General features: G+C 36.7%; 1 protein-coding gene across 1 annotated transcript in view; it reads left to right on the plus strand.

Moving 5' to 3' along the window:
• The first annotated feature begins 19 nt into the window (after positions 1-19).
• The window catches only part of XRCC4 (X-ray repair cross complementing 4), a 221872-nt gene continuing 209008 nt past the window's right edge, over positions 20-12883 (plus strand). The window contains exon 1 of the mRNA XM_045566379.1: positions 20-108. The gene's annotated coding sequence lies outside the window, so the exon portion shown is untranslated. The remainder of the gene's footprint in view (positions 109-12883) is intronic.

The following is a 12883-nucleotide window of genomic DNA, read 5'->3' on the forward strand; positions in this document are numbered from 1 at the left end:
TAGATGCCCCGCGGGCCTGCGGAAGCAGCTGACACTCTCATTGGCTGCGGAGGTTTAATCTGCGAGAGCGGGTCTTTCGGGGGAGACCGGAAGTGGAATCTCGGAGAGGTAGGGTCCGGAAGTGGGGCTGTCTCTTTAAATAATAGTTATCTGTTGTCCTGTTTTTTAATTTTGTTTTTCTATTTTCTTTCTTTTTCTTTTTTGAATACCCTGTTACTTACCTCTGTAATTCCACAATGCGCGAATCCTCCTCGATGTATGAGCCTTATGCCTGTGGGCTCTTGGGGATGGTAGGGTTCCCCGGCATCATTCACAGGGCATTCACCTGTTGAACCCCATTTTTTAGTTTGTCCCGTTGCACCTGAGGGATTCTTGGGAATGCAAAATACTTTTGAAATGCTCTGTATTGCTTGTAGGATTAGGCGGACAATTGAATCCAGAGGGGTGTGTTGAGTAGGTTGTTTGATCATTTCCCCCACATCAGCTTTCTCTCTTTCCAGTCCCCCAGCGTCTGGTAAACTGTCGATGGGTTCCGCCTGGGGCTGAAACGTCCTAGGCCCTTTGGGCTCAGGAAATAACTTTCTGTGCTAATCAGTGGAAAGGAACTGTCTTCAGGAGTGCAGCAATTGATTAGCTACTCTACAGAAATGATCAACTAGCAAAACTAATGACAAGCCAACTTTTACTTTGACTCAGTAGTAATGGTATTTAGCTTTTTCTATTTTTCATAATCCCATTAAGTGAGGTTCTATCTACACCCCCCACCCCCACCCTACCAGCCCCGTAGTTTTTCTTTCTACATTTTATAGAGGGAGAAACAGGCACTTTGATGTGTTTGAGCCTGCATAGTTCTTGAATTTTTCAGAAGTGAGAGTATTTCACTCTTTACTTCTTTAAGTGGATCAGAAAATTATAGCAACCCTTTGGCTCCAAATGTGTGTTTTATTTTCTCTCAGGCAGCAGAAGGTTCTTTTCACAATGTTATCAAGTTTTTATTGCTTTATTGACGCAGAAGATGGATAGAGAAAAAGGAAAGGTAACTCATGTGAGGTGTTGGTTGGTGAGTTGTATTGGACGAAACTATGAGACCTTTCTATAGGGCAACACAATGATTAGAAGATTTGGGATTCTGCTAGTGTGTTTACAATGTTAACTAGTGCACACAAAGGTTTGGTTTTGTTTTAAACCATAACTAACTTGAATTTTTAGTCCATTATACTGAATTGTCAAGAGTTGGTCAAATTAGCAAGTATTTACTAAGCTCTTGTTTTATTCGTGGGATCATGAGATTGCAGCATAGGAACCAAGATGGTCTGTTTCCTTAAGGATTTTAATGAGGATGTAGAAGGGTGGAGTAAAAAATGTATAAAAATGTACAGTACTCTACACCTATTGAAAAAAACAAGTCATTTAATCAGCTGTCTTGTAATTGCCTTATATTATACCTTATAAGTTTTGCCATTCAAATTAAACAGACATGGTTTAGTTACGGAAGTTATGTCATACAATTTATCAAGCTTGGATTCTAGAATAATAAATATGTCTGTAGACATTATAACTACCTTTGCTTTCATGTTAAGATTGTCTTGATCTTTGTGACCCTTCAGAGTAATACTTCTGTCTGAAGCTGCGCTTCAGGCTACCTGTGAAGAAGATCAGGAAGCTGAAGCTGTTAGAGATCCTAATTGATTTGCTATATGTATGGATTATAACCAATGTTAGGGTCTGCTTTCTTATGTACCTGAGCTTCAAAATAGTAGAAAACAACGTTTGCCAGTTATTTTTAAATTATCCGTAGAGAAACACAAGTGCCAATAGATGAGACTGAACATATATATGTATAATGTTTATTGTATTCTTATAAAACATCAAATAAAGTTAATCTGACATGTGGTGAGATTTGAGGAGAGGTGGTAGTTGAGCTGCATGGTCGTTAAGCACATAAAACCCCTGGTTTTTGTTTTCACTGATAGTGCACCAGTTTAAGTACTATGTTATATCACTATTTCAAAAGTCTTCTTTCTGGTAGCTCTGCTATGGATTCTCATTTCAAACCATCTCGGATCATTTTATTACTAAAAATAAGATTTGACTTTGTCATTTCTTTATTCAAAAATTATCATCTTTCTTGCATGTAGAAGAATATTTCCTACTTTGATTTCATGGATTTTTAGAATTATGTAAATATGGTGGATATTTATATTTTTATGCGGAATGAGTATTCTCAGTATTGTGAGGTTTAAATGACTTAATACAAGTAATCATCTAGCTAAATGTTTGGCATACAGCAAGCATTCAGGAAGTGTTGACTATTATTGCGTGCATGGCTTTCTCCTTCACTAAAGTAAAAGTGCCCAGCGAGGGGTGATTATAATGGAGGAATGATTGACTTGCATATATTAGACATTAACTACAGTAGTTGCCCCTCATCCAAGGTTTTGATTTTCACATTTTCTGTTCCATCAATCATGGTCTGAAAATATTAAATGGAACATTTCAGAAATCACTCATAAGTTTTAAATGGTGTGCCATTCTGAGCAGTGATGAAATCTTGCACCGTCCGACCCCATCCTGCTGGGGTGATGAATTATCCCTTTATCCAGCATATCCCTGCTGTATATACTGCCCACCTGTTAGTCATATAGTAGTTGGCTTGGTTATTAGATCCACTGCAGAGATATCATAGTGCTTGTGTTCAAGTAATCCTTACTTTAGTTAATAATGTCCTGAAAGGGCAAGAGTCATGATGCTAGTAATTTGGATATGCCAAAGAGAAGCTGTCAAGTGCTTCCTTAAAGTGAAAAGGTGAAAGTTCTCAACTTAAGGGAAGACAAAAAAATTGTATGTTAAGGCTGCTAACATCTATGGTAAGAATACATCTTCTATTTGTGACATTGTGAAGAAGGAAAAAGAAATTAGTGCTAGTTTTGCTGTTTCAGCTCAGACTGCAAAAGTTATGCCCACAGTGTGTGATAAGTGCTTAGTGAAGATGAAGGCATTACATTTGTGGGTGGAAGACATGAACAGAAACATGTTCTGATTGACAGCAATTGGATTCAGTAGTATCTGGTTTCAGGCCTCCACTGGAGGTATTGGAACATATCACACTCAGATGAGGGGTGGACTACTGTAAAAGGTTTTGGAATTAAATTGGTATTGCATTTTTACCATGAGACCAGTTTCTCCCCATTTTCTCTTTTTACTTTGTGTCTAGTAAGTATGAATGATAGTGTTGATGGTTCCTTTTACATTATTTACCTCTCTTCATTCACTTTTATTCACATATATTAAAAGACAATGGTTCTGCTTATTTTCTCTGATCCTTGACTAGCCTCCCTAGCCTGATGTTGAGGTTCTTTGTGTCTAGTATTTGTCCTTTTTTTCTTGCCCCTCTTTTTTTATTCTCTTCCCCCATGGCTTTTCATGTAAGAACTAAATGTACAACATGGGGACTAAAGTTGATGAAATTGTACTGTGTTAGGGATTTTTGTTAAATAAGTAGATTTTTAGCTGCTCTTGTCACAAAAATAGTAACTATGTGAGATGATGGATCTTAATCTACTTCACTGAAGTCACCATTTTATAATCTGTATGTATCCCATAATGTCATGTTATAAACCTCAAATATACATAATAAAATTTATTTAAAAATAAGTTGCAACAAAAGAATTTTGTTTGATCTATGTTATTCCTTTCACCTTAAGAAATGCTCCCTTAACCTTTCTCCATTATCAACCCCATTTAATTGCTCTTCTCTGCAACAAAAATCCTCTGAAGAGTTCTCTATGCTCCATGTCCCAATTCCTCTTTTTCTATTCTTTCTTAAGCTCACTCTAACATGGCTATTGCTCCCACACTGCACCAAGTTGCTCTTGATAGTGTCACCAGTGATCTCTAGGGGTGTTGATCATTCTCACTTCTCATCATATTTGACCTATCAGTAAACGTGGACACAGTTAATCACTCCCTTCTCCATGATGTATTTTTTTCATTTGATTTCCAGTGCATGATACATTCTTTGTTTTCCTTCTACCTTTTTGGTTGCACCTTCTTATTCTCCTTTCCTGGAACCTTCTAGTCTTATTGATTCTGTAGTGTGGAAGTACTCTAGGGTTCTATCTTTTGTTCTCTTTTTTTCCTGTCTGTATTTCCTTTTGATGATATCATCAAGTCTTATGACTTTTAAATACCACCTGTATACCAAAGCTTTCTGCATTTATATTCCTAATCGCTTCTCTTTCTGAATTTTTATCTGATTTGTTCTCTTATGCCAAATTCTAAAATATTTGTTTGAGGGCACAGAGGTAGGTTTTGGTTGAATGAATGAACTTGACTGGGTGTTTGAATTTGTAATTCCTAATTTGCAGTGTGAAGCACAGAATTATTTATCATTTTCATATATTATGTTATGTCTTGATGCTAAGCATTTGCTCATGCTGACTCTTCTGCCTGGAATGCCTTCCTTATCTTTTTACTCTACCTCTAAATGCTTTTCACCTATCCATTTCTCCTTTAAGATTTATATTAGATATAGCTCAAGGAAGCCTTCCTTAGAATGTCAGGATGGGTTAAGTGCTACTTTTCAGAGGAGCTCCAACCCTGCTTATGTACTTTACAAGCTTGTATTATACTTCTCTTTGGGTGTCTCTATCTCACTAGAGAGCTGGGAATGTGTCTTACTCATCTTCGGGATGTCAAAGCCTGGTACATAGGAAGTAAACAATGTTTTAATGCATTAATGGCATGACCAAAGACACTCAGCTATGAAGCATAGTTTTGATTTCAAGCTGAGTCTTCTGGGTATAAAAATCAGTGCTCTATTTGTTATACCCTGTTTCCTAGGAAAAAGATGTCTGTCTTTAAAATAGTAGTAAAATACTGTATCCTTTTTATACAAGTAGGAGGTAGTTAATACATTTTGTAGCCCTGGGTAATTTGCTGCTTGTTTGTGAAGCTGTCAGTACTGATGAGGATGTAAGTTGTGCTTTTTTCAAAGGCATTGACTGAAATCATTGATTAGGGGACTATTATAGTCAGCACATTTTTAATGTTGATGAAAATTAGCCTCTTTTGGAGACAGAAACACTGTTGAGACTTGTATTGCCAAAAAGAAGAAATCCATGCTAGAATTCCAAGCTGCTCATGAGGCGTTCGTGTTTTTGCTAGATGCCATTACTACTAGAAGCTTTATTTTAAACTTTTGTTTGTGTACCATTGGGGAATCCCAGGGTGCTTATAAGATATTGCAGAGATTTTCTTTCAACAATTTGGAAATTTGCTCCTAAGATTGGTTTAGTGATACTTAGTTTGTTAACATGATCTCTGACACTTCACACAAAATTTAGGTAAACTAATTTTGCATTCAAAATACTGTTTAATACTAGATAATGAGCCTGGCTTCCTGACTACTCTTTATGATTAGCATTCTGAATTCAGACTGTCCTCTGAATATCATCATTAACCTTGCAGCCTCTAAACCAATCTATTATATCTTCACCTAGCCTTTAGGACTGAGGAAAAAGGAAATAGTTTATAGATTATAAAAAGGCTTTGGAATTAATTAATGGGGTTGAAAATGATGATTAGGCCTGGGGTTAAATTATCAAAAATAAATATTACTTGGAGGACACTGCATCCTGAATTTGTGTGTCATTTCTAGGGCTTTGCTTACCCTACAGAAATGACCAAAATGCTTACATAAACAAAGAATTCAACCTGGTCTTTGTGTTACAGGATGCTGTTAGCTTACCTGTAATTTTATGTGAGCAGTGAATGAGAATTTTATTGGATAAAGAAGGACCTTGCTCAACTGGAAGAGAAATAAGTGGCCGCTAAGAAATAAGATGCAGCCAATGTTGAAACTTGTCAAAGTCTTGACAGTATAAATATTGACATGCTGAAACATGTCAATATTTACAATACAATTTGGAAGTTGCCAAGTTCCTGTTTAAGAAATGTGACCCTAGAATTGAACACAGTATATCAATAAATAAGGAACATGTCCAAATGAACAGCTGCTCAGAGAAAATAGAATTAAATCTGTCTAAACTTTGGGGCATTTAAAAAGTTAAAGTTTAAAAGTTTATGATATTTCTTTGCTAATTTGTAGGTATATGCATGTACAATATAGCATACTAATATAGTTCCATATATGGCTTTCACTTACGTCGTTTTTTTTTAAAAATGACAGGATAGTTGCTAATTTATACATTTGTAAATTAGTTGTGCTGTGATGCTCATCTATAAATTGAATTTTAAAAACTTGCCTAGTATTGTGTTTAGGAACCAACCCCTCATTTTAAATATTGTTTTTAAAGAGAAATTGGCTCAAGTTATGACTTAGATATTAATTTCAGTACTAAAAGTTTGTGTTCTCAGAACTTCTAAATAGTAATAGAGAAATTATAAGTTTTCGAAGCTTAGGTGGATAAGGAAATCTGACCTATTATCTTTAGATGACAACTATGTCTCAGAAGAAAATCTGTGGAGTAAAGAGCAAATAAAGTTGATGTGTTTGGTTGAATATCTTGGATTACCACTGTTAATTCCCACATGAGTATCACCATCATTTAACAAAGGGTATTTTGATGCAAAATAGACACTTGAAGCTTTTTTTATAAAGTTATTGGAACCACACAATCTTACATCTGTTTTGCAGACTTCTAGTAGAAGGTTAAACTTAATATTCTTCGAATGACAGTCCTAAAACAGTCTTAAGAACATAAAACATGAGTATTGGGACTTGTCCTCTCATTGTTTCTCTTTTCTGATGGCAGAGATTGATGGCTTTTATATAGTAATCTAATCATTTAACCACATTGTAATGTTGTGTTTATATTGTGATAAATGGATGAAAAATACAATTGAGATAATATATGCTGTCAGAAGCTACATTTGTTTCTATAAATATCTTGAGAAACACGAAAAAACAAATTTTCTTACAGGTTTATAAAAGGCTCTTAACCTATTCTTTTCAGATGTATTAATCAAAACTAGAAGAGAAAGCAATACAGTTTTAAAATTTATATTGACTGGATTCTTTTTTTGGAATGTGCCGGTATTCTCAGGTAAGATGTTGAATTTTGAGGAGAAAACATTGGACATGTTAGTTGGTAACTTTTAAAAACTTGGAAAATACTTCACTGTGTAAAAAAGACTTGAATCTTTGTTTTCAATAGACATTTATATTAGGATTTTTTTTCTAGAATCATTAGAGCCTTTTGCAAATTTTTCATCAGTTGTCTTTTTGAACTGCCTGTTACCAATTATTTATCCTGTAGTGATAACAATGTTGTCAGTGTTTTCAAAATGTCTCGTGTTTTAGATTTGATGAGACCTGTCAGCAAATTAAGGTGAAAATGTAAAACTTTGTTTGGTGTTGAATATTATGAATTTAATATAATGTTTCTCCATATGTGGTGCTCATACCACTGATGGAATAGGCACATAACTTACAACTGTTTTGTAAATACTATGAAATAATTGAAGTTAACAGAATTAAATGATTTGCTGAAGTCCATACAACCAATGACTAGTAGGGAAGATTCGTACCGAAGTCAATCTGATTCTAGAGCCTGACACAAAGTAGATTAATCAAAAGGAAGTTTCTTGGCTTCGTAGCTAAAACATCCGTAGTCAGATCTGGGTTCTGGTGCAGCTGGAATCAAGTCTGACCTGTTGCCTACCCCTCGGTTCTGCTTTCTGCTGTGCTGATTTTGTTCTCAACAGTTCCAGGCTCACAACATCGTAATACCAAATCCAACAGAGAAGAGTCTACATTCTTTATAATGAAAATAGAAGTCTTGGTATTGAATTTCATTAGTCTTAACTGTCTTAACTTGAATGAATCATGCACTTGTCTGTGAATCAACCATTGGAGATTAGAATGTAGTGTTGGCTTAGCTTAGGTCTGAATCTGGGGCCAGAGTCAGCCTGCTCAAAGCCTTCGGGCTGAGAATAGCAGAGGTGGGAGTCATTCAAGTCTTTGATGCTACAAGCAAGGGAAGTCTGTGTTGGGTGCAGACTCAACCAATTCTCTTTAAATGTTGGGCAAACACTTTTAAGCTGAAATGGTGTGGGCCATGGCCATGGCATAGACAGCATTCTCTGACCAATATTTCAAGATAGCTAATGATGCTAAATCCTTCAGTTGGGATCCTGTGTGCTTTTTTAAACAAACTAAAAAAGTATAACCTACAGTCATTCAAATTAGTGCAAATTAAATGAACTTGGACATTTGAATTAGGGTCACTTAATTGATTATGTGCAACGGACTGTGTAATATGTATTTGATTCATATTTGCTAGGTCAAAAATCTAAGATTGCATGATTTTAATGACATGCCACAGGGTGGGAAATTTTAGAAAATGTCAACACTCTTATTACTTCTGATTTCTTTACTGTGGGTATTACATGTAATAATTGAATATACATATGAAATGGCTCATATGTTGACTATTTTGTAATGTTTTTACATGTCTTGGTTCTAAGAACAACTTATTAAAATATAACCAATAAATATTGAAATAATTTTCAGTTGAATATAAAATATTTTTCCATCTTTATTATCTTTGATATAATGTTGCATAGCAAAATTTACAAGTGCATTATTGTATTAGTGTTCCTGGTATTATGCTTATTAGATAGGAGTATTTACCAAAAAGCCAGTACTGAATCCTATATATTTTTTTAGATGGGCTTCAAAGTTTTGAAGCATTAAATTATATAATATTTAAGAATAAATTTCTACAGATACCCTTTTCTTCTTTTTTTACAAATGTACCCTGTAATGAACATAATCAGCCTGATGGTCAAATAACACTTACTGAAACTCTTCTTTTTACACATTTTATTATGGAAAATTTCAAATATATACAAATGTTGAGAGAATAATGTATTTCTATGTAGGTGTAGGTGATTGCAGCTAGCACAACATTTACCAACTCATGGCCCATCTCAACAGGGTAATGCCGGCCTCTTAAAAGAGTTTGAAAGTATTCTCTTTTTGATTTTTTGGAATAGTTTGTGGAGAATTGGTATTAGTTCTTAGTTTGGTAGAATTCAGCAGCAAAGACATCTGTTCCTGGGCTTTTGATGTTTTTATGGGAGACTTTTTATTACTGCGGCATCAATGCCAACATTTATTGTTTTGGGACTTTTTCATAAAAGCCATTCTCACTGGAGTTAAGTGATATCTCATTGTGGTTTTGATTTGCATTTCCCTGATGATTAGAGATGTTCAGCATTTTTTCATATGTTTGTTGGCCATTAATCTGTCTTCTCAAGGTATACTACAAGCCTATGGTAAATAAAACTGCATGGTACTGGCACAAGAACAGAGACATAGACTAATGGAACAGAACTGAGAACCCAGATATAAAACCATCCTCATATAGCCATCTAATCTTTGACAAAGCAGACAAAAACATACACTGGGGAAAAGAATCGTTATTCAATAAATGGCACTGGGAAAATTGGATAGCCACATATAGAAGACTGAAACAGGATCCGCACCTTTCACCTCTCACAAAAATTAACTCACGGTGGATAGCAGACTTAAACCTAAGGCATGAAACTATAAGAATTCTAGAAGAAAATGTTGGAAAAACTCTTATAGACATTGACCTAGGGAAAGAATTTATGAACAAGACCCCAAAGGCAGTCACAGCAACAACAAAAATAAATGGGACCTGATCAAATTAAAAAGCTGCTTTCTGAACATCCAAGGAAACTATCACAGGAGCAAACAGACAACCTACAGAATGAGAGAAAATATTCACATGATACATATCTAATAAAGGGCTGATAACTGGAATCTACATAGAACTCAGGAAAATCAGCAAGAAAAAATCAAACAACCCTATCAAAAAGTGGGCAAAGGACACAAACAGTAACTTCTTGTTTTGTTCATATGTTGTTGACAAATCTTATTTAATTTTTTGTTTGTATATTCCTGGGGTTCACTGAACATTTTTATATGGATTGTTCTTAATTGTTTTTCGGTTATTTCATAGATTTTTGTTTTGCTTTGGAATCCAATGTTGGAACTTTGTTAGTTTCTTTTGGAGGGTGTCATGATTTCCTGAGTCTGTAATTTTGTGTCCTTGTGTTGGTATTTACATATTTGTGGAGGCAGCTACCTTTTCTGGCTATTATTGGGGTTCTTTGACAGGGATAGACCTTCCCTATTTAGTCTAGCTAATGATTCTGTATGGGCCAGGTGGTAATGACCCTGGTAGGCAGAGCTTACTTTTATGTTCTCTAGATGGCTGGGCTGCTACCTTTGCTCTGAATTTTTGTGGGGTAGCTACCTAGTTTCTGTTATTTAGCAAGACCATGGGTTAAGCTCTATAATCAGAATGAGTTGCTGAATGGGCAATGTAATTGCCTCTGATCAGGCTGGACCACAGGATGTATTCCCTGTCCAGAAGCTTCTGGTATTTGAGTTCAGCAGTTGGGCTGGTTTCAGGGTTGCAGGAGGGCCCCAAGGTTAAATAGATCAAGGATGGATGGACCCATTGCTATGTTTAGTTGAAATGCACAGTTGAGATTTGTCTCCCGCCTTGGGTTGGGTAGAGAGGTAGGCTTTGAGGCCATAGGCAGGTCTGATTAAATTTGCTATGTCAGAACTAATGCCTGCTTATTATCAATTATTTGCTGAGGATTTGTTCTGAGACAAAGGCTGGCAAGCCTGTCCTGGTGGCTCAGATGGCTAGTCTTCCAGCAGTTTTCAACATGAGCATGATTACTCCTGGACTGTAGCATACAGACGATGTAGCCAGGACAGGGCTGCTTCAAGATCTACGGTGGAATAGAAGCTGGCTAAGATCATGTGACTCCTAACATATCTTTGTGCTTTTGGGATAGTTCTCTGTAGCGAGAGGGGCTAGAGCTGAGATTATGCCCCTTCAGAATTTGCTGTGGGACTGATGCTGGCAAGCCTGTTCTGGTGGCTCAGATGGATGCTTCTCCCAGCAGTTCTATGCATAGGCAAGATAGTTCCCTTGTGGCAGCAAGGGGCCTGGAGCTAAGACTGAGGCACTTCAAGATCTGCTATGGGATGGAGGTTTACACACCTGTCCTGTAGCTCTGAGAGGCATGTCTCCCAGCAGTTCCCTACATAGCTGGGATAGTTTCCTGACTGTGGCAGAGAGGGCCTGGAGCTTAGAGTAGGCCCCTTAAGGATCTGCTGTGGGATGTAGGCTGGTAAGTCTACCCCGATGGCTCAGATGGGTGAGTCTCGCAGCAGTTTTCTACATGGGTAGATATTTCCCAGGCTGTGGCGGAAAGCAGCTTTAACTGAAATAGGACCCTTTCAGGATTTGCTCTGGGATAGAGGGGGGCAAGCCTGTTTCTTTGGCTCACATAGGCAAGTCCTCCTTTAGTTTCTTGTGTGAACAGTACTTAGAACCACAGCTGAGGGAAGCTGGAGCCAAGTTACAGGCTAACTTTTCGGTCCACTGCTAAGACTGATGTTGGCAGGCAGACGGGCTTTTCTGATGCACTAGTGTACATGATTCCTCCAGGACCCCTTGGCAGATGGTTTTGGTTCAGGTTCAAAGCCAAATGGGGCTGAAGCCAAGCACTTCAGGGAATGGGGTTGTTTCCATGCTTGAACTTAGGAGTCCAATCAGTGTGTCTGCCACTTGGGTGCAGGTCTGTCCTCTCAAAATGGCCTGCCTGGGTCTTGGGCTCCACTGGCTTTTAACAACCTTCTACCTGAATCCCAAGAGACTTTTGTCTGTAAATGGCTGAAGAATTCTTGTTCTTGGGAGGATATCTCACCATTTTACTCATATCCAGTGTTTTTTTAAAAAACATGAGCCACCAATTAAAAGTCAAGTGACTTCTGCATAAAAATTGGGATTTGTCAGTTTCCTGAATAATCAGAATAGCAGACTACTAAGGACCTGTACTTACCCATAGTAACAGTCTACTTTGCAATGAGTAGTGGGTACTATTTTATATGGTACTTGCAGTTTCCAATTTGTCACAGTCCCCACCCCTTATGCAATGGATGCATATGGGCTTATACCTGACCGATGTGGCCCCTAGAGGTATTAGGACTTGCACCCTTGCAACAGAGAACAGGGCTTGATTTAAATTTTAGGAACAAAGTTTGAGTTCACTTTGAGAATGTATCACCCAAAGGAACTCAGTTCTGAGTCCTTTGTTTATACCTTGGAATCTCCTCCACTAGAGTTGTACAAAATATGTTTAGGGATATAGTTGAAAATGACTTAGATTGAGAAATTGTATTCTGGGAAATAAACATGTAATTAGTCATTCAATTATGAATGCAAGTCTTCGTGTGCTGCTCATAGCTATTACTATTATTTCAACTATATGCAACTGCCATTTTATAGGTTAAAAATTGTTAAATATTGGCAATTTTATGTGGTTCGTAAATATTTCTGTATGGGTGATGGTGGAATTAGGTAGCATCAACAATTGAGGATACATTATAGTTTTTTTTCTTTTCTGAGGCTCTCATTTCCCTTGTACCCCAATCTTATCATTCATCTCCTTGTTTGCCCTTAAAAAATAGGCAAATAAATGGGTACAGTTGTACGTAAATGGTGGGTTTGTGCATGGGGGAAAAAGTACAATGCAAGTCTTGTTCCTTTTTCATACAAGCGTTTTTAGTTACATTTCAGTTCTGAGTAACACATTTTTTCAAGTAGAAAAGACTGTATGTAAGCGTAATTGATGGTGTTTCATAGGAACACCCTCACTTTTCTGGAATTAAAATATAAGAGAAGTGTCAAAAATTTCAAGGCTGAAGAAATCATAATTACAAGGTTCTTATCAAAAGAAGATTGTTGCTTAGTTAATGCTGTATTTCAGGTACTATCTTATCTCTTCAGTTCTGTTAAGTGTCATT

This window comes from Lemur catta, chromosome 12 (assembly GCF_020740605.2).
Source record: "Lemur catta isolate mLemCat1 chromosome 12, mLemCat1.pri, whole genome shotgun sequence".
Taxonomy (NCBI): domain Eukaryota; kingdom Metazoa; phylum Chordata; class Mammalia; order Primates; family Lemuridae; genus Lemur; species Lemur catta.